The 22,657-nt window shown below is 42.0% G+C and overlaps 2 long non-coding RNA genes across 3 annotated transcripts in view; one reads left to right on the plus strand and one right to left on the minus strand.

Annotated features, from left to right (window-relative positions):
* Positions 1-22,657, plus strand: part of LOC120384748 — a 171,069-nt gene that overhangs the window by 25,677 nt on the left and 122,735 nt on the right. The window lies entirely within an intron of this gene.
* LOC120384746 lies at positions 16,957-22,214 on the minus strand. Its single transcript, XR_005589083.1, has 4 exons — positions 22,103-22,214; positions 20,391-20,542; positions 19,051-19,204; positions 16,957-17,115 (listed from the first exon to the last, which is right to left on the minus strand). It is a non-coding gene; the product is annotated as an uncharacterized LOC120384746 (long non-coding RNA).

Genomic DNA, 22,657 nt, shown 5'->3' on the forward strand with positions numbered 1-22,657 from the left:
TCATTTCCATCTGGTAATGGACAAATACCACAGTTAGTATTCTTTTTTCTTTCTAATATATTTAAAAAAACCTTGGAGAAAACTGTGTCCATTTGCTTCCCTTATCAAATTTCTACAATTCCTAGGTTCTGATTTATATGAATTACTATTAGTTTCCCTTTTCTTCCATTTGTTATAGTTATTTGTCCTTCTCTTCCCCTCTAAATCAGGTCAGTTTTGTAACCAATATACCACCTTCCTTGCTTGTGGCTTTTTGGGCATCTAGTAAAATGTTCTTAATTTCTAATTATCATTCATATATTTCTGATTAAATTCTTTCTCCTTGATGATTTGGCTCATTGTTTTCAACGTTGTGAAATTAGCCCTTTTAAATTGCCAAGTATATATATTACTGGTCTCAACTTTATTCTGTTTATACATTTATAAATATGATCAAGTCATGATCACTTGTACCTAAGGTACTATTAGGTTTCTTTGGGGCTGGGACCACACCACCCTCCCCTGATACAAGGTTGAAGGTGCCATTTCTTTACGGTACGAGACATTAGGCGCCCCAGTCCCGTTCCATAGCCGGTTTAAGGATGCTTTCCTCTAACTCCACTTCAATTCTCGTTTATCAGGAAGCGGGACTCCTTGTGGTATGAATACCTGTACTGGACATCTGCCACCAGGAGGCAGCAGCAAATGGCTGCCTTCTCCTACTCCCCCCCCCCCCCACCCCATCAATCCCAACCTGGATTCCCAGATGGCTAACCGTTCTCTCCCTAATAGCCAAAAATATAGCCCCTCCTTGGGTAACCCATAACCCATCGTCTCTGAATAACTCTGGTTCCAAATGTGTTTTTAGGGATAACTATTGACCCTCCTCATTCATGGACAGATTTAGCCTCTTGATGATTTACCCATCTTCTGGCCTTGTCAGCCCACGGTGGCCTGATAGCACCCTGCTATACCCTCCACTGCAGTATTTTGGACCAGTTTACAGTCACAGGAAAAGGACCTGCATCTATCCTAAATCTCTTTGCCCTAATGATTAAGTCAACCCTCTTACAAAACGCCAAATAGCTTTCACCCAGCTGTACAATAATCCTGTCCAGTGACTGCTACTTTGCTTCCAAAGAATACAAGGGAGGTATCAGCCTGTCCGCAGGCATGCCCCTCTTGTTATGCCAGCTCAGAATCCTCTCACTGTCAAGGTCTAGCTGTGAACCTCCAGGGGAACAGGCTGCCTGCCTGTAGGCCTAATGCCCACAGATCCATACACCAGCTTGCCTGACCCATTCATCTGCTCATAGACCAACATCCCCTGGCCAATAAATGCAAAAGGGCATCTACTCCCCCCAGAGTGTGCCCCCCATCCATATCGACTCAGAGTTGTCTTCCCGCTGAGCCCAGCAGTGAACTTGTGGAAGCGGCCATCTGCCTGTGTGCCACAGGCACATATTATGCCAGGGCATCTATTTACCAATATATGTGGCTTGGTTGCTGGATCCTGAAGGAAGGGATAAACAAAGAGTTTAGCATGTATAAACCACTGAATTATCCTCCCCAACAGGGACTTCCAGACCCTTATGTGCATTCGATGCTGCCATTGATAGGCATAACCTGTTTGGGCTCTTATTTCAAAGTGTGCTGTGGATGTAACTAATCCAGTCTGGAATGAGCAGAATCCCACCGCAACAAAATATGCGCAGTCTGCTGTTGCCATGAACTGAATTTGGGGAGAACCCTTTATGGAGGAGCCTTTCCTCCTCCTCCTCCTCTACCAGACAAAGCTTACATCTTGAGATTGTGGGGATTGCATTGTGCTGGTCCTCCACAAAGAAGTGAACTTCACCCAGGCATAGCTAAGAAGAATAATGATCTTGTCAGGTTGCATTTGCAAACACATTTTAGTCAGTTTTGGATTCTGCACAGGGGTGGGTTAGAATTTTAACTGAGCGGCAAGATTCTTACTCTGGTTTTGCTCTTATGATAGATCTGCAATCACTGTACTGCAATACGCTAACTGGTTTTTTTTTTAATGCAATAATCTACTTCTAAAGGGGATAAAGATAATTGGTTAATACAGAATGGAGGTCTTATCATGGTTATGCTATGGATGCAAAAGAGTATCTTTTTTTTTTTTTAATTAAGTTTTTTATAAAGTGAGAAATGTCATGGGGACTCGTCTGTAGGCAGGGCTTACCCTATTTTATGTTCATTACTACAGTGTTGTCAGCATTCAGGATCTTACTGTGAGCCTAATAATATTAGGTGCCTTTCTTAAAGCCCTTGTTTCTAGAGCTGAGTTATTACAGAAAAAAATCATCTTTCATATTAAAAATAGTTTCTAGCCTTTATGGTTATGCCTAGCTCAAAAATGTGAACCCTAAAGGATCAAAACTTAGGAGATTTTATTCTCTTTCTAGAATGCATTCTTTTAATTTTTTTTTTTAAGGGGGGAGAGGTGCTGACAGACTTTTGAATGATTTGTGATTGGCACTACTGGATAGAACCTCTCTACTTATGCTCTAGATTAGCTCTGAGTAGCATCTTTGTGTCAATTTGCCCTTTTGACTTTTGGATATCCCCAGTCTGTAGCCACCAAAGAAGATGTGAAAGAACAGCATGGGATGAATATTCACTATAAGTATGGAATATAAAATCAAGGTGTTAGATAGAAATGGAGCCCAAGGACTGACTGTAAATCAAATTAATTTGGCACCTCTTCATTCACATGAAATGTCTCCAAAAGGAAATCACATAAAAACCTGAAAGGGGGAAATGCCTCTCTCTAGTTGGTCCACAAATTATGAAGGGATTAGCATCTCTACATAATAGCAAAGGCAAGAGCAGTCTGTAGAAAATGATGACTCCCATGCAATCAATTCACTGTAAATGCAAGAACAGGAGCCTGCATGAGGATTAGAAAGGTTATAGAAGAGAAACTTCTGAATCAGGGAAGGGTAGGGGGAGAGAGAGAGAGCGCAGCCGCATCTTGGAAAGACTAACAGTAATAACCAGAACCTACTGAAAGAAATTCTAGTAACCCTGGAAGACAAAAAAACAAACAAACAAAAAATAATACATTAGCTAATGTTTTCAAAGGACTTTTAATTACCAGTGTTCCTTCCAAATTCTGTAGGCTAGGTAAATATTCTCCCATTTTGTAAATGGGGAATTTTAGGCAGAGCACCATGTGACTTGCTAAAGACTTCAATCAGGAGAAGAATGAGAACTTAGAGGGTTCCTGAATACAGCTGAGCGAATATAGGGTAGGTTTATTTTGGCTTGATGGCCACTGAAAAGAAAATCAAAATAAACTAAAAAACAGTGTTGTTTTGGGTTAAAAGGAAATGTTTCATTTGACCTGAAATGGGGTGGGTGTGTGGTGTTTGGTTTTTTTTTTTTTTTTAATCTCTTCACTTTTTGGGCATTACTCTTGGATTTTTTTTTTAAACATAGCTGAATTTTTGGAACAAAGTCAAAATATTTTGCCTTTTCAATGTTGAAACCAAATATTTTTGACTTTTCAATATCTTTTGACCAAAACTATTTGCCAAATTTGATCCAAATTTCTAAATAGTTTGGTTGACCTGACACACTGTTTCTGAGAATAAATGTGTCCAAAACATTTTTGATCAGCTCTATTTCTTATGTCCAGTTCTATGTTAAGGGAACTAGACCCCACTTCATAACATAGGTGTCTTGAATCTTCCAATAGAAAGAATTCTGCTCAATATGATACATCCAACTATAGCTTTATAGTAGGTACAGTAACTCCTCACGTTATGTTGTTACGTTGCTGATCAGTTAGGGAACATGCTTATTTAAAGTTGTTCAATGCTCCACTCTTACGTTGTTTTGGCTGCCTGCTTTCTCCACAGCTGGCAGCCTCCCTACACCTCTCCCCCTCGCCTCCCCAGCAGCTCCCGCCTGCTGGCAGACCCCGTGAATCAGTGCCTTCTCCCTCCTCCCTCCGCCTCCTGCCTGCGGCAATCAGCGGGCTTGCAGCATTTTGGAGGGGGGATGGAGCGAGGACTCGGTGCACAGACTCCCCCTCCCTCGCAAGCCAGCTGATTGCCATGGGCAGGAGGGAGGGGCAAGGAGTGAGGACTCGGCATGCCTCCTCACTCCCTCCCTTGCCTCCCAAACATGGCTATCAGCTGGCCTGCAGTGTTTAGAAAGGAGGGGAGGAGGAGCCAGGACCCTGCGTGCAAAGTAAAGGAGGAGGAGGTTGGTGGGGGGGAGAAGAGGCGGGTCAAGGGTGAGGGCTTGGGGGAAGGGGTGGAGTGGGCAGGATGAGGGTTGAGTCCCCTGCCCCTGGTGCTTGCAGAGTAGGGGAAGCTGCCCTGGAACCTAACCCCCCACATTTACATTAATTCTTATGGGGGAAATTGGATTCGCTTAACATCATTCCACTTAAAGTCGCATTTTTCAGGAACATAACTACAATGTTAAGTGAGGAGTTACTGTAATTAGACTTCCAGGTCTGTTACACTGTGGTTGTGTGGCACAAGTGGCCACTTATTTCCCAGAAGAAGTCTTAATGTGTTTAAAAAAGAGTTCAGAGCTATAACTGCAATTGCACAATAAGACCTGTAAAAAGAGAGGTGCTTTGACCTGTGCTAGGTGCTTAGTGCCTGGAAACTACTTTTATAGGCCCTGGCCACCCAGCCTTTCCCAGCTTTCTAAGTTTGTTCCCATCTCCCAAAATATGCATGTCTCAGTTTTATTTTCTGTTGACTTTCCTCCCCTCCCTACCATAAAAGTCTACTAAAACAACATTCCTCCTGAGCCTTCTCAGGCCTGCAGGGGGATGCTCCCGTAGTGGAGAAAGAATAATAAATAAAAACAGGATAAGAATAAGGCAACATCTGTTTTTCGTGCACCACAATTGGAGACTGCAGTTATTCATTTAGACCACCATATGATGCTGTAAATAGGGAGCATTCCCAAATCCCAGCCTCATTGATATTTTTCAAGATGGCGCTTTCTAGCGGAAAGCAACAACTGCCGGCTGTGCCTCAGGACGAAAACGGGATGCAGAAGATTGTAGGTGACTACGTTTAAGGGACTATTTCCCTTAAGTAAAAAACATTAAGGTTATTGTTTCTATAGTGGATTATAGAGGATTCTGCAGCTGTTCTTTTTTTTTTCTCTCTGGGGTTTCTGTGTATGAGACTTTAGGGAAGGGGGGGGTTCTGATTTAACTGCATCTGTGGATCCTTCTCTTTTAAGCTGTCTTCTCAGTAGTGGATTGGTTCATCTCCTTCTTATTCTATCCTTCCTCTGTTCTGTACTATTCAAGAGGAACTTTTTCTCCTCCTTGTGTGTCTAATTCATGTTTGAAAATTATAGTTCTGCTCGCCCAGGCTTGATGTATCATTGTGGTAACACACTATAAAAGCAGATGTGGTAGCAGTAATACTAATGCATCAGACCCATACAATTCCATAGAATGAGGTCTACTAATACTTAGCTGCAGGGCTGCCCAGAGGGGGGGGGGGGGGCTGCCCCCCCCCCGCTCCCGCAGGGGCCCCCCCAGAGAAGAGCGGAGGCTCCCCCTCCTCCTCCTCCTCTCGGGCTCGGCGCAGCGAACCTCCGCCGGAGCCCTGAGCCCCCCCCCCCGCCCCGCCCCGGTGGTGAGGGGGGGGGGAGCTGGCCTGCCCGCCCGCCCCCCCCCGCCCCCGGGCCAGAGTCGTAGGAGGCGGGGCGGCGGCTGCTCGCTCCGCCCCGCCCCCCACCCCCCGCTCTGGCCACTCGAAGCGTGAGCCGCCGAGAGCGCGGCCCCGCCGCCGGGGCCGGGGGGGCCGCCGGGGCGGGGGGGGGCGGCGGGGGCGCGGGGCGGGGGCCCGGGGGTGCGGCGGGCGGGGGGGGGGGGGGGGGGGGGCGGGCGGGCGCGCGGGGCGGGCGGCGGGGGCGGCTGCGGCCGGGGCCGGAGGGCGGGGGCGGCGGGGGGGGGCGGGGGGGGGGGGGGGAAGGAGCGGGGGGAGCGCCGCCCGCCGCGGGGCCGCCGCCCAGCCGCAGACCCGCCGTCAGCCCCGGGGTGGGGGACCTCCGCGCGGGGGCGGCGGGGGACCGCGGGGGGGGCAGGCGGGGGGGGCCTGGGCACTTGGGCGCGGGTCCCGCGGCCCCCCCCGCCGAAAGGCTTAGCTGTGACACTGAGTATGTTTCACAGACCTGAAGAAGAGCTCTGTGTAAAGCTTGTGTCTCTCACCAAAAGAGTTTTACTGGTTGGTCCAGTAAAAGATATTACCTCACCCACCTTTATTTTTCTAATATCCTGGGACCAACACAGCTACAACATCATTGTCTGCTAAGCTGTCCTTATTGAATATGATTTTGTCACCTAATTACTTTCTCTCCAGTTCATCTAATTAAATTACATGAGAATCGGTAGTGGCAGTGAAAAGTCTATTATTACTACACCAAAATCATGGGGAAGACTGAAATGGGATGCTGGCAAAGAACACTTTTACACTGGTGCACCTTGGTCCCTCCTATTCTCTGCCTGTGGCACATATGTCTTGTCTCCTGTGGGTCTCATTTGCTTTGGTCTTACTTCCTCTGTGGGTTAGGTGGTGGTGATGGCCTGTGATATATAGGAGGTCAGACTAGGTTATCTAGTGGTCCCTTCTGTCCTTAAATTCTGACAATATATTTTGTCTTAACTATAAATCTTTTCATTTAAAAAGAACTTATAGGTGCTCCTACTGCAAGATAAGTTATCTAATTGTGTGTGGTGTTACCTTTTCCAAATTCCACACTGGGTGCTGATGGTGGGTTGTCTTATTCCTGTGATTTTTTGAAGGAGGTGTGATGTTTATGGGTTGTGGTGGTGGTGGTTTTTTTTGTTTGGTTTTTTTTTTTTGACCCCAAAGCATAATCATTGGAAATTCCAGAAGAACCGGTAGAGAGGAGAACGTTGAAACCCTCATCGGACAAAACTAACATTTCCTTTTTTAAATGTTGTGGCTAATGGATGTTCTTTAGCTTTGTTTAACAGAAATAATGTTCTTAGTGTTTTGAATTTAAATATGAAAATGGAAAATACAATTAGTGCAGCTCTTGCATATCAAATTTGATATTACATTCTTACATTATTGTTGGTTGCCCTCTATATTCAATGTGCTCCACATCTTTAAACTGATAACATTTATAACCATAGTTACATATTGCCACTGGGATTCTGATGATTTTGGCAGCTAGGTAGGAGACAGGGATTTTGGCATCCAGGATAACCTGGGAAAATTATTGGCTACTTGTGGGATAAGCACATGAGCTGGATTTTTCTGTTCAAAGGGTCATCAACTAAATAGTTTTAGAACAATTTAAATGTCAATATTGTTGTTAGGTTTCGAAGTTAATGTCTACTGAGATGAATGGGAGCTATTCAGACTTCTTAGAGCTATTGTTTCAGGCTGTATGCATACTCTGGAAGACAACTTTGAATTGGTTAACACTCTGTGCATGTGTTCTTTAACATTTATAATATTGTAGTCGTCTTAGCATATACACAATACGCCTCTGGTGGCATGTGACTGAATTTGGTCTGCTGGTTGGATCATTAGCTTCCTTGGGCCGGGTACTAAGGAGTGGAATGTAAAAGCTGATCTATGCCCCCTAATGTTGTTGTGCTAGGTGGTCTCAACTAAGCTGGGGCTAGGCAGTATACCAATACTATGCTCCTAAAAGCATTTAAATTTTGTTTCACATCTACTGGGTCTAGAAACTTAATTTTTTTAAAGGGTCATATTTTGGTCAAAATTATGTGACAAGGGTGAATTCTGTGGCTGAGGAATACTCAGGACCCTTGCTCTGGTGTAAGCCAGACTTGGACAATAGCTTTAGCCATTATGGCACCATACTGTTTTGAATAATAGTCAGATTCCTTAAGATATTTTAGATAAAGGAAGTCGTTTTAAAGAGGATGTCATACTGGTCCATTGAAGCATGGTGGCCTTCCCCCAAAAGAGATAAGAGGGGGAAAAAATTATAAATGCATTTAAACAGACATCTTCCCTATTATCGTCCACTTTTTTCAATAGCCTTTCAGGCCAGCAGGCCTGATTCAAAGTCTACTGAGATAGATCTTAACAGTACTTGGTGCATTGGAGGAGGTTGCAGAGGAGCCATTTGTACCTCCCAGTCTTAGGATTGGTTTTGCTCTAGCCTGGCCCCTGGAGTAGTTCACAGTAGCCCCAGGGATGTTGTAAACTGCCTTGGCTAACAATGACCCTAAAGAATTATTTGGCGCAATCCTCTGGGCTTGGGAGTTGGGGCCAACTATGCCTGCTCACTCCATGACATGTAGACATTATTTTTCTAGGAGAAGCTACACCCAGCAGGGGCCTAGTGCAAGGTAGATTTAGTGGCAACAAGGCTCTCTCCCTTTAAGTGTAAATTGCAAACAATGGAAGTCCTTCAGGAAAGGTGAAGGAAAAATGTTGTTTAGATAGCTTGAGTATATATGGCCTTTGCTTTTTTTAAGCAAGGCCTTATCCTGCCTGAACTGTCTCCATGTTGAAGGCTGATTTGCCCAATGTGTGGTTGGTTAGTACGGGGTGACCCGGATGCCCCTCAAGCTTTCACTATTCTTTTGAAATGTTGAATACTGACTCTGAGACACAACTGAGGTAAAATTAGCTATGTTTTAAATTGGAGACAGCTCTGGGCACTGACATGGGAAGCTGAGGCAACCATACTTGTGGTGGGCGTGTGGTTGAATTCAGAAAGCTGTCGCTAATTATAGTGCAGTAAATTCCATCAACTATTGCTGAAAAATACTTTAGTTGTGAGTCTGTATAGTGTCCCTGTGCTTTGGCAATTTGAGCTAAGCTACTACAGTGATTGGCGGCACAAAACTCCAAGGCAGAGAGAGTGTGAGAGAGAAATCTGTGTGCTTGTTTTGTAAATCAGTTGTTCAGTGTTCTCTAATCTTTCTACATGTACATGTGGATACCACTTAAACGTGTCCTATCAAAAAGTTCACTGTGAGCTGAATTGGGCTATTACACTAGCCAACTGACATTATCTGTCCTGTGTTTTCAGAATGGGCTGACTGCCTGAGCACTTGAAACATTTGCCCAAGATTGACCAGTACCTTGTTTTGTATTACCCATTTTTTTTCTATTGGTCATATTCATTTGGTTAATAATCATCCTACTCGCCTAAACAGTGTGTATCTGTGGCTAGAATTACTTGTGATAACAATAGGATTCAGAGGGAGATAATCCCACTGTGATATCTCTAGACATTATTTGTGTGTTGATATTGGATAATTCTTTAGCAAATGTTACCTTAGACGTGTACCCTTTAACCACTAGAAGGCACTCTGGTATAGAACTTCTTCTGGTTTTACAGATTACAAAACCAGCATCTAAACAAGGGTGGTGGTGGAAAATCAAATAAACAAAACATGCCTGGCTTTAAACAGACTCTTTGCAAAGATAACCATGTTCACTTATGTGAAACCATAGCTTCATTATTAGTTCTTAATATACCTTTTATTTATAAGGCGCTCCAGACCTGAAACCTTATGCATGCATATAGTATGCATGCACCACACAAAAATGTTCATTATTTTATTTAAGATTTATATTGCAGAAGTGCCTAGTGGCCACAGTCAGGTTGGGCCCGATTTTCCTATGTGCTATACAGACCTATACGAAACAATAGGCCCTGCCCCAAAGAATTTACAAGTGGGATTTCTCACTGGCCTAACTCTGCTTCCATTACTGACTCTTACAGTTGATTTAAGTGGTAGCACAGTTACCCTAACAGTGAGCACTTGTGAAAAACCCACCTGAAATGCATAAAGTACACTAATGCAATGATACGACTCACATTGAATATAAAAATAAAATATCAGAAATGTGAAAGTACAGGTTTCTACAGCAACACTAATTATACCAGGTTTCAGAGTAGCAGCCGTGTTAGTCTGTATCCGCAAAAAGAACAGGAGTACTTGTGGCACCTTAGAGACTAACAAATTTATTTCAGCATGAGCTTTCGTGAGCTACAGCTCACTTCTTCAGATGCATAGAATGGAACACACAGACAGGAGATATTTATACATACTTTCACCTTTTCATGTTCTCTGTATGCATACCAACAGGAAGAGTCTAATCAATTGAGATGAGCTATCATCAGCAGGAGAAAAAAAACTTTTGAAGTGATAATTAAGATGACCCATAGAAGGTGTGAGGAGTACTTAACATAGGGAAATAGATTCAATTAGTGTAATGACCCAACCATTCCCAGTGTCTGTTTAAGCCTGAGTTAATTGTATATAATTTGCATATTAATTCGAGTTCAGCATTCTCTCTTTGGAGTCTGTTTTTTGAAGTTTTTTTTGTTGCAAAATTGCCACCTTCAAGTCTGTCACTGAGTGGTTAGAGAGGTTGAAGTGTTCTCCCACTGGTTTTTGAATGTTATGATTCCGGATGTCAGATTTGTGTCCATGTATTCTTTTGCATAAAGACTGTCCAGTTTGGCCAATGTACATGGCAGAGGGGCATTGCTGGCACATGATGGCATATATCACATTGGTAGATGTGCAGGTGAATGTGCCCCTGATGGTGTGGCTGATGTGATTGGGTCCTGTGATGGTGTCACTTGAATAGATATGTGGACAAAGTTGGCATCGGGCTTTGTTGCAAAGAGAGGTTCCTGGGTTAGTGTTTTTGTTGTATGGTGTGTGGTTGCTGGTGAGTATTTGCTTCAGGTTGAGGGGCTGTCTGTCAACCTCAGCCTAGACCAGTCCACACAAGCGGTTTATTTCCTAGACACTACTGTGCTAATAAGCAATGGTCACACAAACTTATGCTGACATAAATTTGTTAGTCTCTAAGGTGCCACAAGTACTCCTGTTTTGTTTATGCCAGCTGAAGATCTGTCCCCTTATGTGCCCACATAGGAAGGTTACAAGGTAAGCTGTTAAAAATTGGATATATAGAAACTTTATATTTAGGTTTCAGAGTATCTTCTTTTCAAGTTTTATACTAATTTTATTTTGTTTCATAATTTTTTTGTTAAACTAAAAATCAACATCTTTGCTCTGGATGAACATATCCTACTGCATCCAGGGGAAAGACACATTGCTTATTTGCTTTCTTTATAGACCTAAGTGCATGAAAATAGCTTTGTGAAGGTGTAACTGGATTTGCAAAGACAGGTCTCTGTTTAGACATCCATTAATTAAACATAATACTAGTTTACATAATCTCTTTCCAAATGTATTATCTTCAACCAATTCAGATGCTGTCACTTTCATTTAATTCGGATGGAACACTTAGCAAGATGATATAAAGTTGAAATCAAAGCTCTCATGAAAGTGCAGGCTGGCATGGAAGGAATTGACATTTAAAATTTAAAACCTCAAGGAAAATCCTTTTTAGAAATATTTGAAGTGCAAAATATACTTAACACAACGGACAAGTGATAAAATCCTAGAATATTTGACAAAAATATACTTCATATGGTATTATCTAGACTCACAATGGTGAAATCCGTGGCAAGCTCATTAGCCTTTTTAATTTTGATTCAGGGCTTGATCCTGCAAGGGACTGAACACTCTACTCCCAATCCAACAAAGCATGTGCTTAGCTTTCAGCACAAGAGGAGTCCCATAGACTTGAAAGTTGAGCATCTGCATAGGTGCTTTGCTGGATTGGGACTCGAGGGCTCAGCGCCTTGTAGGATGGAGCCCTTTTAGAGTAGTAAGGTTGTATCTGAAGAACACTGAAGTTAGTCCTACCCTGAAATGATCAGGCAGCCTTGGTCCTTCTGCTTTCAACTGGGACATGTCTGCCTCTGGGCGTGCAAGAAATGGAGCGAGACCAAGGGGTCCCTAGATGCCAATCCTTTTGCTTCTTGAGTGCAAAGTGAGGAGGGTGACTATGGTGGTCCCTATCCAAAGGGTTGTAGGTGGGCACCATCTTCCTGCACACCAGATGACATGAAGACTCTGGCTCTGGAACAAATTCTGCATCTACTTGTATCTGTGTAATATTAAATAATAGGCGAATAGTTGTAAGAGCTGCTTCTAAGCTCCCTTCCTTTCATCTTGGAAGTCTTCTATTCTGCTTAATCCACAGGCAGAATGTCTCTGACATGGGGACATGCCATCCCAGTGGCAGCTGCCATATAGAATGAATTTCATTTCCTTTATTTAGACACACATTTGAAGGCTAAAGTAATTATTCCAAGAAGAATGTGACAGCGGCAGTGGAAAGATTGTCTGTTGATGAGACTGTTTTGATGCTTGTAAGTCTTTATTTGTCTACTGCATTAGATGCTTATGGAAAATTATGGTTCCTTTAAAACTTTGACATGAAACCAAAAGCAGAAGGGTTTCTACTGCCTGCTAGTTCTGTGCATCCTAGTTATAATTGATGTTCTGTGCAGGATGCTAACTGTCTCCAGTTCACTTTGTCATTTTGCATAAGTAGCTTGTAAAAGTACTGGGGTGTGTGCCTGGTGGAGATTCTATTAGGTTTAGTTTGCTAGGAAAAGCAACCTAGAAGTGTGAAGGAACAGAAGAAAAAAATAGCTTGTTAAAGACAGAGACATTGAACTGTTCCCACCTTTTAGAAAAAGAGAGAATTGCTGAAAGGTTCTCATTGCTTTGGATGTGAAAGCAAGCAGATAACTTTTCAGTACTGCCACCAGAACTACCAAAGTTTTTCCTATGTCAAGTTGGGTGCTTGTGGAATAAAAATGATCAGCACATTGGACACAACTCTGCAAGAGAGGCAAACATTTTACTGAGCTGTGTGCATGGGGTACCTTGATAGGGGAAAATGCAATACGGAGAGACTTTGGGGGAAATCTTGGTGTCACTCTCATAGAGGTATTTGGATTTTTGAACATGCTTTTAAAAAGGAAAAAAGTTGCTTCCGACTCTCCCTCAAAATACTTTATCTGAAATTTCTGGTACCATCTCTGATAACGTCTGAAAGGTCACAGGTATGCATGTGTCTGCAGAGGCTGTTGAGCAAAGGTAAATCTGACCCCATTAAAGACCACAGGAGTGTTGCTATTGACTTCACTGGGGCTGTGATTTCACCCCAAGTCTTCAGAAATATGATGTCTGTTCAGTAGCTATCACAATATTTAGACAAGAGAGTATTTTAAAGCATCACTTTAAAGTGCCTCCTCTGGGCATTAAACATATAGTAAGTTCCCTAGTAACTTCCCTGAATGTACACTGATCATCATCTTACCAGCTGTGATCAATGTTAGTTGAAGAATATTTGTGTTCATGCTAAATGACCAGCATCTCATTGGTTAATCTGAAAGAGTTTCATGTTACATGGGAACAAAATGGATACCAGAGAGAAGGGTGGATGCTGGTGCCTGCAATATATAAAATGAAGTTAATTATTTATGAACTATTTTAAAAGATGCTGGGGAATCAAGTTTGTTCTGTTTCACAAATTTGGAATGACCCCAGAGTGGATTATTGCAAATTGGACCTGGGAAGGCAGAGGGCAAGAACCCTTCCCCAGGGATATTGTACTTTGGGGCCTAGGCTTGTGAAGCTTATAAAACCTATGTGTTTAACATCCTACAGGGAAAATTTCATAACTTTACCCAGCGCGCTGCTATATAAATTTCAACATTACAATACTGACCAGCAGGTCTGAGTGATCAAATGATGCCTCACAGGGCATATTCCTAGTTCTTCTCTTCTACCCCACTTATCTCTCAAAACCCATAGGAAATATCACGCAATTTTTAAAAGCTGCTTTACCATATTGACCAGATTCCCATCCTCTGATCACGTCCTATGCTATTTAGAGAACTCATTTCTTATCTAAACGTATCCATTTAAAATGTAAGAATTGAAAAGAAGCAGATCCAAGTAGCCTGTTGACCTCCTGCATGTTCTAAAACTTGCTATGTGTCCCAGTGCTTGAGCACCTACGTGATTAACTATCTGCAAAATCCCACAGTCATGCCCGCACCGAAACCCTAGCTGCTCCCAGTTCTGGGCAAGCTTTCTGTCTGCCTATGCATGCACGTTAATCTTTGGAAAGAGAAACCATACTAGGTACTCAGAAGAATATACACCACTGTGTGCACATACAAGATTTTTGAAATCTTGTACCAGATTCACTTCGGTCGACAAGTGCTACAGAACTTTAGTCAAGAGAATTAAAAAGCTATCTAGAAATGACTAAAATACTGAATAGCTGCGTGTAAGCTAGAAAGCTTGTCTCTCTCACCAACAGAAGATGATCCAATAAAAGATATTACCTCACTCACCTTGTCTCTAAAATATTATAGAAATTTGTAGATATTATCTATAGATTTTTTTATTCTGCAGAATTTAATACTGAAATATAACCTCTGTATTAAAGTCTTCAGGATTGTTTTAAAACATCTATAGAAAAGTGTTTATAGAAAATTGGTTTATAGGACTCCGAGAGCCAGCTTTTATTTATTTATTTATATATATAATTCTCTCTCTCTCACTTAGACTAGATTTTTCAGTCTCATTATTCTACACTATTGTGATGCCTGGTGCTTTTGTATTTCACTTATGACTGATTGGCTCCTTCCCCCACCCCCTGCTCAAATTTAATCTTCTCAGTCCTTCCGTTATTTGATCTTGGGTACCTTGTTTACCTTTGTCACTGTTCTTTACTTCACTGATGAACTGCACTGCTTCCTTTTGTCACTTTTGACATTTTATAATTTACAATAACCAGAACAAATAAAGATTTCATGTCCTTAGTTTCTTCATTAGCTATATTTCATTTTTTTCAAGTGTAATGGATTCCAGTCAGTTTCTACAATCTACTTCATATTCCTTCAGTCTGTCACTTTAAAATCTAATACTGAGTGGCTTGAGTATGCATTCATGTATATCTCAACTGCCAAATTTAGGTTCACTTATCCCTGGATGTTAAACAACTCTTATCTTATCTCCAAGGCAGTTTATAGAGATACATCTAAAATTAGCATCTCATCATGTTGGTTGCTCAACAAACTATGTAAGAGAACAACTGTTCAGTCTCCAACAATGTTAACCTTGTCTTACCTATTAAATAAATCGTATTCCAGTCCCATGTCAAGGTAACTGATATTCCTTGTATCAGTGTACTGGTTCTATTACACAGATTCTCTGGTTTGCTCAGACACATCATGATTTGTCATTTTATACATGTCCTCTATTACCCAGAATTCCTATAATCATTTGTTTTTAACTGTTCTTCTCAACTTAAGTTGTTTCATGTGTTTCAGTCCTGTATATATAAATTTGACTTTGAGCTACAAACCCTTTCTTTGTCTGCAATGCTGCATTTCTTCCCGGCCAACAGAGTTCTTTTCTATACTGTAAACTTTAATATTAGTGTAAATAGTGCTTGTGAAAGGTGCTAGACTAATAGCCCAGGAGACTTCAAGCTGCACAAATCTGACCTGGAGGTATGAGCTCTGAGAGTGAGAGAAATCTTATCATTGCATTTCTTATGTAATCTCATATTCAGGGGCTCCAGTCCACTATGATATGCCCCTTCTACCTTGATACTTCCTTCCTTTGTTCTTAATTTTCCCCATCACAGTATAAAAGGTTGTTTGTTTTATCTTAATGCCTTCCATTACCCATGCACATACCACCATTAGCTATTTTCCTTTTGTCTGAATGCAGCAACTATTAATAAGTATGCTAAAATTTAAGACACACTCTGACCTGGGCATCTGGATGGCTCAGCACTTGATTAATCAGATGGAGCCTTTCAGCAGTGCACATGCTTTGTTGCCTGGTGGTGTGTCTTTACCATTGTGGTGACTTTTCAGCATCCCTCTGCAAACTGAGTTGGTGGCCTCAGGCAAGTGTCCATGGCAGATATTTGTTGGCAGTCTCGGGGAGACGGAAGAGGACAGGCTGGGAAGAAGGGAGCCTTCCTCTCTCTCTCACTACTCCATTCCCCAGCAAATGATCCCTCCCCATAGGAAGAATCTCTCCCCAATTCAGAGACTGGGGAGAAGAACCCTTTGGGTAAGATGCTTTTATGAAGGTCACTTACTGTCACCCCAAGATTTTTCTCTTCACTCCTGCTCCATTCATTTGAGGGTGGAGGTAGAAGAAATGATGTAATAAGGACCACAGGAGAGAAAATGTAGTGTGGGTGGCTGGTTGTAGAGAGGGAGGGTGGATAGTTGTCCACTGAAATTTCATTGCTATAGGGAGCTAATCAAAAATGTGGAGTTGCAAGAAGCAGTCATAAGACTTACTCACAGAACTGTGCTATAGATCCTGAAAAACTTCCTTTTGCAATTTGCCTGTAAAAAGGAGCCCTGCTCCTTTAAATAGCTCCAACTAAAATCTCTAAAAAACCCTCTTTTCCATCTTAAGGATAAGATGTTTCTTTGTTGCCAGATCCAATACTGCATCAGGGCTAATGTCTTGCAGAGTTATCACCCCTCTTCTCTGCAGTGCACATCAATAGGGAAATCAGGGGAAGAAAACATTTTCAATAGCAATCAATGCTTGTCAAAGAGACCAGGGAACTTTATTGATGTGACACTGATGAATGCATGCAAACTCTATAAAACCAGTACTGGCCTAGGACAATAGAAAATTGTTGTTAGTGGACTGTCTGCATGCTGGTACAGATTGTTGGGCCAGGATGGATGTCAGCATTCTAATACCAAAGGCATCCATGTAGTAGCTGTATTTTGTTTCTAAAGGGAAAGACTAGTGTATGTCTGTTCCAACTAGCTATAAAAGTCCAGACTCTGCCATACTTAGGTCTTGCCTGCACACAATCAATAAACTGACCATCCTAGAGTGGGGCAGAGTAGTATTGGTATGAAAGTGCTTATCCTGGTATAACTTATTCCCATGCAGGGAGAGGAATAAGCTATATACGTATAAGGTACCTTCATATTGGTATAAGTATGTCCACAGTAAGAGTTATACTGGTAAACCCATTTTTATTTTATTTTTTACTGATATAGTTAGATCAGTAGGACACAGGAGGCATTTGGGGAGAGATTGCTGTGATCAGAGTCCTGGCAGCAGGACAGGAATTTGTACTCTACAGGAATGCTTTGTTGTTGTGCAGTGTCCATGTTTCTTGCAAGATCTTGGAGTTGCTGCTGACCCCAAAGCTGAAGCTGCAGACATAAGAGATTAACATCAAGGGTGTAGCAATTCTGCTGCTCTCTGACATTCTCCCAGTGTAGAGACCCCAGGATGCCACATACAGGCAAGACAGACCTTCTCTCCCTCCCTGAACCCCCACAAAAAAAAAGAGCTGGGACCCCAGACCTTGGGGAGAAGATAATTCCCACTGGAAAGCCCCTGCTTCCAGTGATGGCACTGCTCATAGGAAGGTAAGAAACACCTTCCCAGCACCTCCTCCACAGGGAATGATGCTTCCTAGTTACCCTTTCCCTGCTGACAGGTTTCAAAATGGTACCTATCTTTAAAAGCTGGACCAAAGGGGACCTGGAGAATTAGGCTGGCTGGTTTAAGTGAGATCAGAATTCAATCCTTTGACTCCAGACCTCTGCTCTTCTGATGTGCATGGAACTGCCATTGCACTAGGAGAAGCAGGATACCTGAGATCCATTGCTTGATTCTGAAATCAGGGTTTTACCCTGAGCTAAACAGAGTGCAGAAAAAACAGTGTACTTTATAGGGGAAAAAATTCATTTGCCTAATGGAGGAAAGACTAGCTCTCAAATAATGTAAAAATACAACGTTTCATGTTCCCTTTTTTTTGTCCAGTTGTAAAGATAACTTTCAAAGTAAAGCTCTGTTTAAATAACAATAAAAAGGCTTGTGTAGCAACTACTGTTGCACAGTGAGGGCTGAATTCTTCTCAAACTGGTGTAATTGGGAGTAACTGCTGAATTATGGAAGCACAACTGATAGTGAGAGTAGAATCAAACCCTCTGTATGCATTGGCTTAAGCTAAGGCTGATGCATATTGGTCTGCACTCTATATTGATCTGATCTATCAATCTAATTACACACAGCAAGGTGAACGAAGTGCACCTGGAACAAGGATCAGTTTACAAAAGAAAAATGTAGTTCCAGGAAGTATAGCTTTCTCACAGTAATCCCCTTTCAGAATCCCAATGTCCAGTTCAGTATGGTAGCAGCAAAATTGTTCCTTTTGATCATTCATTTATCTAGTCTCCAGCAGTTGCAGACAACTGGGAGTGCACAGTCAAAGGTATAATCTTAGATGAACAATTGACATGCTGCCTCACAGCTCACGCATTAGGGTCAATAAGTTGAACAACGAGCCTCGCCATCTGTGGCCATCAAAGAGGAAACTTCTTTTTGACAGGATCAATCTTTTTGCTAAAGGCAGGTGGGAGGTAGCTTTATTTAACAGTGTTATCTCCTTCCCCAACCTACACTAAATCAGTAACCTGAGGCCAGAGGGGAGAGTGTTCACCAACACAAATGATTTAGCAGTCTTACCCCCCCCCCCTTTTTTTTTAAATCCATTTGAGATTTAATAATCTAAGGTGGTAGTAATGACACAGTCCACTATGAAATGTGTCATGTCTTGGCTGAGCTGTATACTTCCTTTTTGTTCTTAATTTTCTCCACCATTCTACAAAAGACTGTTTGTTTTCCACAAGGTACTATAGCAACTTCCATTACCCTTAGTGGAAATTACCATTCAAGTTTCCAAAGTTGAGCACTATCTTCTTGTGATCCTCATTTTTATGCATCCCCAATCACATTTGCTTTTTGTCAGATCCAAAAGAAAATGGAAGAAGGGGGGTGTTAATCTGACTGTTAAGTAGGTAGTAGTCAACCTTTTATCTTTTGAAGGATGCAAGTGAAAAGATGGATTTGAGGGAATCATTAACTTACATGAAAGCACTGCAGTTAGTGAGATGTGCAAGAAAGATTAATGTGAGGGAAAGATACTATAATGGAAACAAAAATGAATAATCAGGGTAAAATTGTATGAATAATCTAAATAGTAATAACATTAGAGCTCCATTAGGTTTTTAAATGATTTAGGCTCTCAGAGTTCTTTGACATACTGCACTGTATGAGATGGTATTATAGGGAATAATTACCAGAGGGTGCTGTTGCAGTCTTGAATATTACAATGCTAAAGTCAAATGAAAGATGCTGTTCAAAATGCAACTGAAATGGCATGCAACCATTTGCTCATTGGTTGCTCTCATCTCACAGCAAAACATCTGCAGAATGGCTCTTCAAGACTATTTTCTGTGAAAATAGGTAAGAAAAAATAAAATTGAGTTGCCATTTTAAATGAAAAACTTGTCGGACCCCACAATTGCCCTAAAAGCTTCTGCTACTTTTTAAGTGAACTTTTATGGCCTTTTTATTAAAAGCTAAATTAGATGCCCCTTTACTTTCTGAACATATACATTTCATAGACAGTAAATGAATTCCACAGAGTACATTGAAAGCAGCGATTACAAAAGGGAAGCAATCCTGCAGCTTTGAACCTAAACGTTCCCTATCATGAAATACTTGTAGCATGGAGAAAGTCCTCAACATGCTAGAGTTTAATGGCGTTTCTAGTTTGTGCTGCTGTGTGTGCTCTGCTGCTGCTGCACAGCTAGCAAGTTAACTATCAAGGAGAGAGAGAGACACACACATAAAGACTTTAAAATAAATCCAGTTTGGCTTTGGCCCATTAGAAAACAGAGTACCAATTACTGCGCCAGGTTGTGCCCCCCTATTAATTGGTACACCAAGGAGGCACTGCACACTGTGGTTCTCCTTTGACCCATGTCGCAAAGGGGTGTATAAGCCACCCACACCTTACTGGGAGGAGCCATGTGCAACTTTCTTGGACTCCTCAGCTCTCCAGAGGATTGGGATCCACACAGAGGCAGTGGGTAGGCTGGGTGGAGCCATGTTGGGTTATGGGGCTGTTAGGATTAGGCTGGAAAGATAATACAGCCCTAGGGTCTGTTACCTCTTCTGTGCGGCACCTCTTTTTCAGCTGATCTGAGAGGAGCTGTGGCTAGGGGAGGCGCTGGGAGTGATGGAGATGACTGGGGATGCTAGGCCCCCACCAATGCTAGCTCAGAGGCCTTAGGGTTCTTAGAGATTCCTGCAGATGTGCTGTGCTTGGGGGCAGAACTATGACCTGTTTCATAGGATGTATTGGACAATCGGCTCCCCCCAAAAGAATGATTTGGGGGAAACTTGGGAATCATTTCACTTCCTTTTAGACCCCATGCATGGAAGAGTGCTCTATGGGCAGAAGTCTGCCAGATTTCCCTCACAGATATCCCCTCTGTTGTGGGGCTGTGGGTTGTCCCCTGCCGAAAAGCCTGCAGGGCCCAGCCCACCCCCAAACCTGGAAGATCCCAGAGGATCCAGAGATGTAAGGGGAGCGCCTACATGAAAAAGCAAATATGTTCTGCAGCTGCATTACCTTTTCCACTTAATTTCTATCTTGTGTCTGTGTATCCTGTCCCTGGCTCATGCACCCCATTATGGACTCTGGAATGGATGGGGATGCCTCTGTAGCATGTATCAAGGTGTGGTGTAGCCATTCTTCTTTGCAGAAGTGGGTGGGATCTGCATCTGGAAATAAAAAAAAATGGTGAGGTTAAAAGCTGTTTGTAGTTCTGCTAATATATTTCACTTGTAAAGATTTGTAGCACCCTCTGGACATGCTCTTCACTCATATTCCTCAATATTTATCTCTACTGAGGCCTTCTATATCTGAACCTCTCATAGTAATTATCAGATCAACTAGCCTCTGAGAAACGGGCATTTCCCCCAGTATGTAGAGGTGTATTAGAAGTTCAGTACACATCTCTAATCCGTGCTTTACTGCCCTTTTAACAAATCAAATGCAGAAGAAGTGTCGAGGATACCTCATTACCAATGGTGTGCTAATGAGCAACAGGGGATGCAAATTACATTTGGAGTAGGCTGCACTGCTTGGGAGAGAAAAATTATAACAGATGTAATTGGCATAGACTCAGGTCTCTCTCATGTGTCATCAGCCTGCAAGAGGCCTGGAAAGATGAAAATGTTGTGGTGATAATGTCTGTAATACTATTCTACATGTAAAACAAAAGTATAATCACTCCAAAAAGAATTCTTTCCCCTTAACAACTAAGGAGGGAGAATTTGCACTACAGGTTTATCAGCAAGCAGATTTACTGTTCAAAATATAATGCAAAAACTTGGCGAGTGGTGATTGTAAAAATCAATTATTACTGCAGTAATCTCACTTGTTTCACATTTTAAAAAAAATATAAACTGCCTGTGGGCAAATTACAACAATAGATAGAGATCAGAAAACAATGCAGTCATTTTATATTTATTTCATCACAGTGAAAGCACCATTAGGCACAGAAAAAGAATATTACTAAGAATGGGTCAGAATCAAAATCCTGGATCCAAACACAGTCAGCTGTGGATAAAATCTGACCTGGATTTAAATTTTGTTGCTTTGGCCCATGTTTAAGTCCTGATGTAAAAGCAAAGCTGCACTGGTTTAACTAAAGGTAGGTGGTTAAACTGGTGCCACTTTGTGTGGTCACTCTTAGATCAGTGTAACTTGCCTCTCTTATTTAAGTATGGGTAAACTAAACCATCTTAAACCAGTGTAAGAGTGCCAACAGGTGACTGCCACCATTTTGGCCAACACACCAGGGCCTGAACCAGGAACCTCTCAGGCTAAAAGCTTGAACTGCTGCAACTTGAATTCAAGTGTCAATATGCTCCACCAGTTTAATGCAGCTGTGGCACTATCACACCTTATTAAAACTAGTGCAACTTCTGAGTCTAGACAAGCCCTTAAATGAAAAATATCACAATTGTGCCTGCCTTTGGGCACACTTCTCTCTTTCCAGTTGAAGATTCATCCGCTAGACATGAAGTAGATTTCAGGGCAAGAATTCTGATGTGTATATTTGCATCAAACATGTTGCAGTTTAATCCCATATGTCAAGTCATGACAGGATTACATGAAGATTTTTAACGGTGAGACAAATACTTAGGGCATGAGTCTCTCACACTGGTTTTACACCAGTGTAAATGGAATTACTTCTGGTTTACACTGTTGCTTCTGATTAATACTGGTGCATGTAAGAGTACAATTGGGATCTCAGAGTTGTCAGACATTGTTACCTGGGTGGAAGTGAAGTGACATGTTCTAATTCTCTAGCACTGAAATTCCATTCCCTTCTCCATCTCCCCCAGTAATGGCACTTAAAGGAATGATGTCAATTATTGTGGTAGCAGGGGTATCTAAAGAACAGACATGAGTACTGGGTGGAAAAATTCCATCACCTTTGTTACCTCATAGACTAACAGATGTACTGGAGCATAAGCTTTCATGGGTGAATACCCACTTCGTCAGACACAAGATTCACCAACAAAAGCTTATGCTCCAATACGTCTTTTGGCCTATAAGGTGCCACAGGACTCTGTCACTTTTTACAGATCCAGACTAACACAGCTACCCCTCTGATACCAGATGACCTTTGTTATATTAGTTATGTAATAGAAAATAACGTGTCAGACTAAACAATCCAGTAAAAAAAAATTGTCCCTTTCCTGCAATATGTATTTGTGCTCCCTGTCTTTCTTCTAGAGAGGGCTTTTTCAAAGCCATCAGAAATAACACATAGTTTTAAGACTCAGTCATGTTGAACAGTACATTTCTGGTCAGTAACTTGAAAG

The sequence above is a fragment of the Mauremys reevesii genome, linkage group 16 (assembly GCF_016161935.1).
Source record: "Mauremys reevesii isolate NIE-2019 linkage group 16, ASM1616193v1, whole genome shotgun sequence".
NCBI classification, from domain to species: Eukaryota; Metazoa; Chordata; order Testudines; family Geoemydidae; genus Mauremys; species Mauremys reevesii.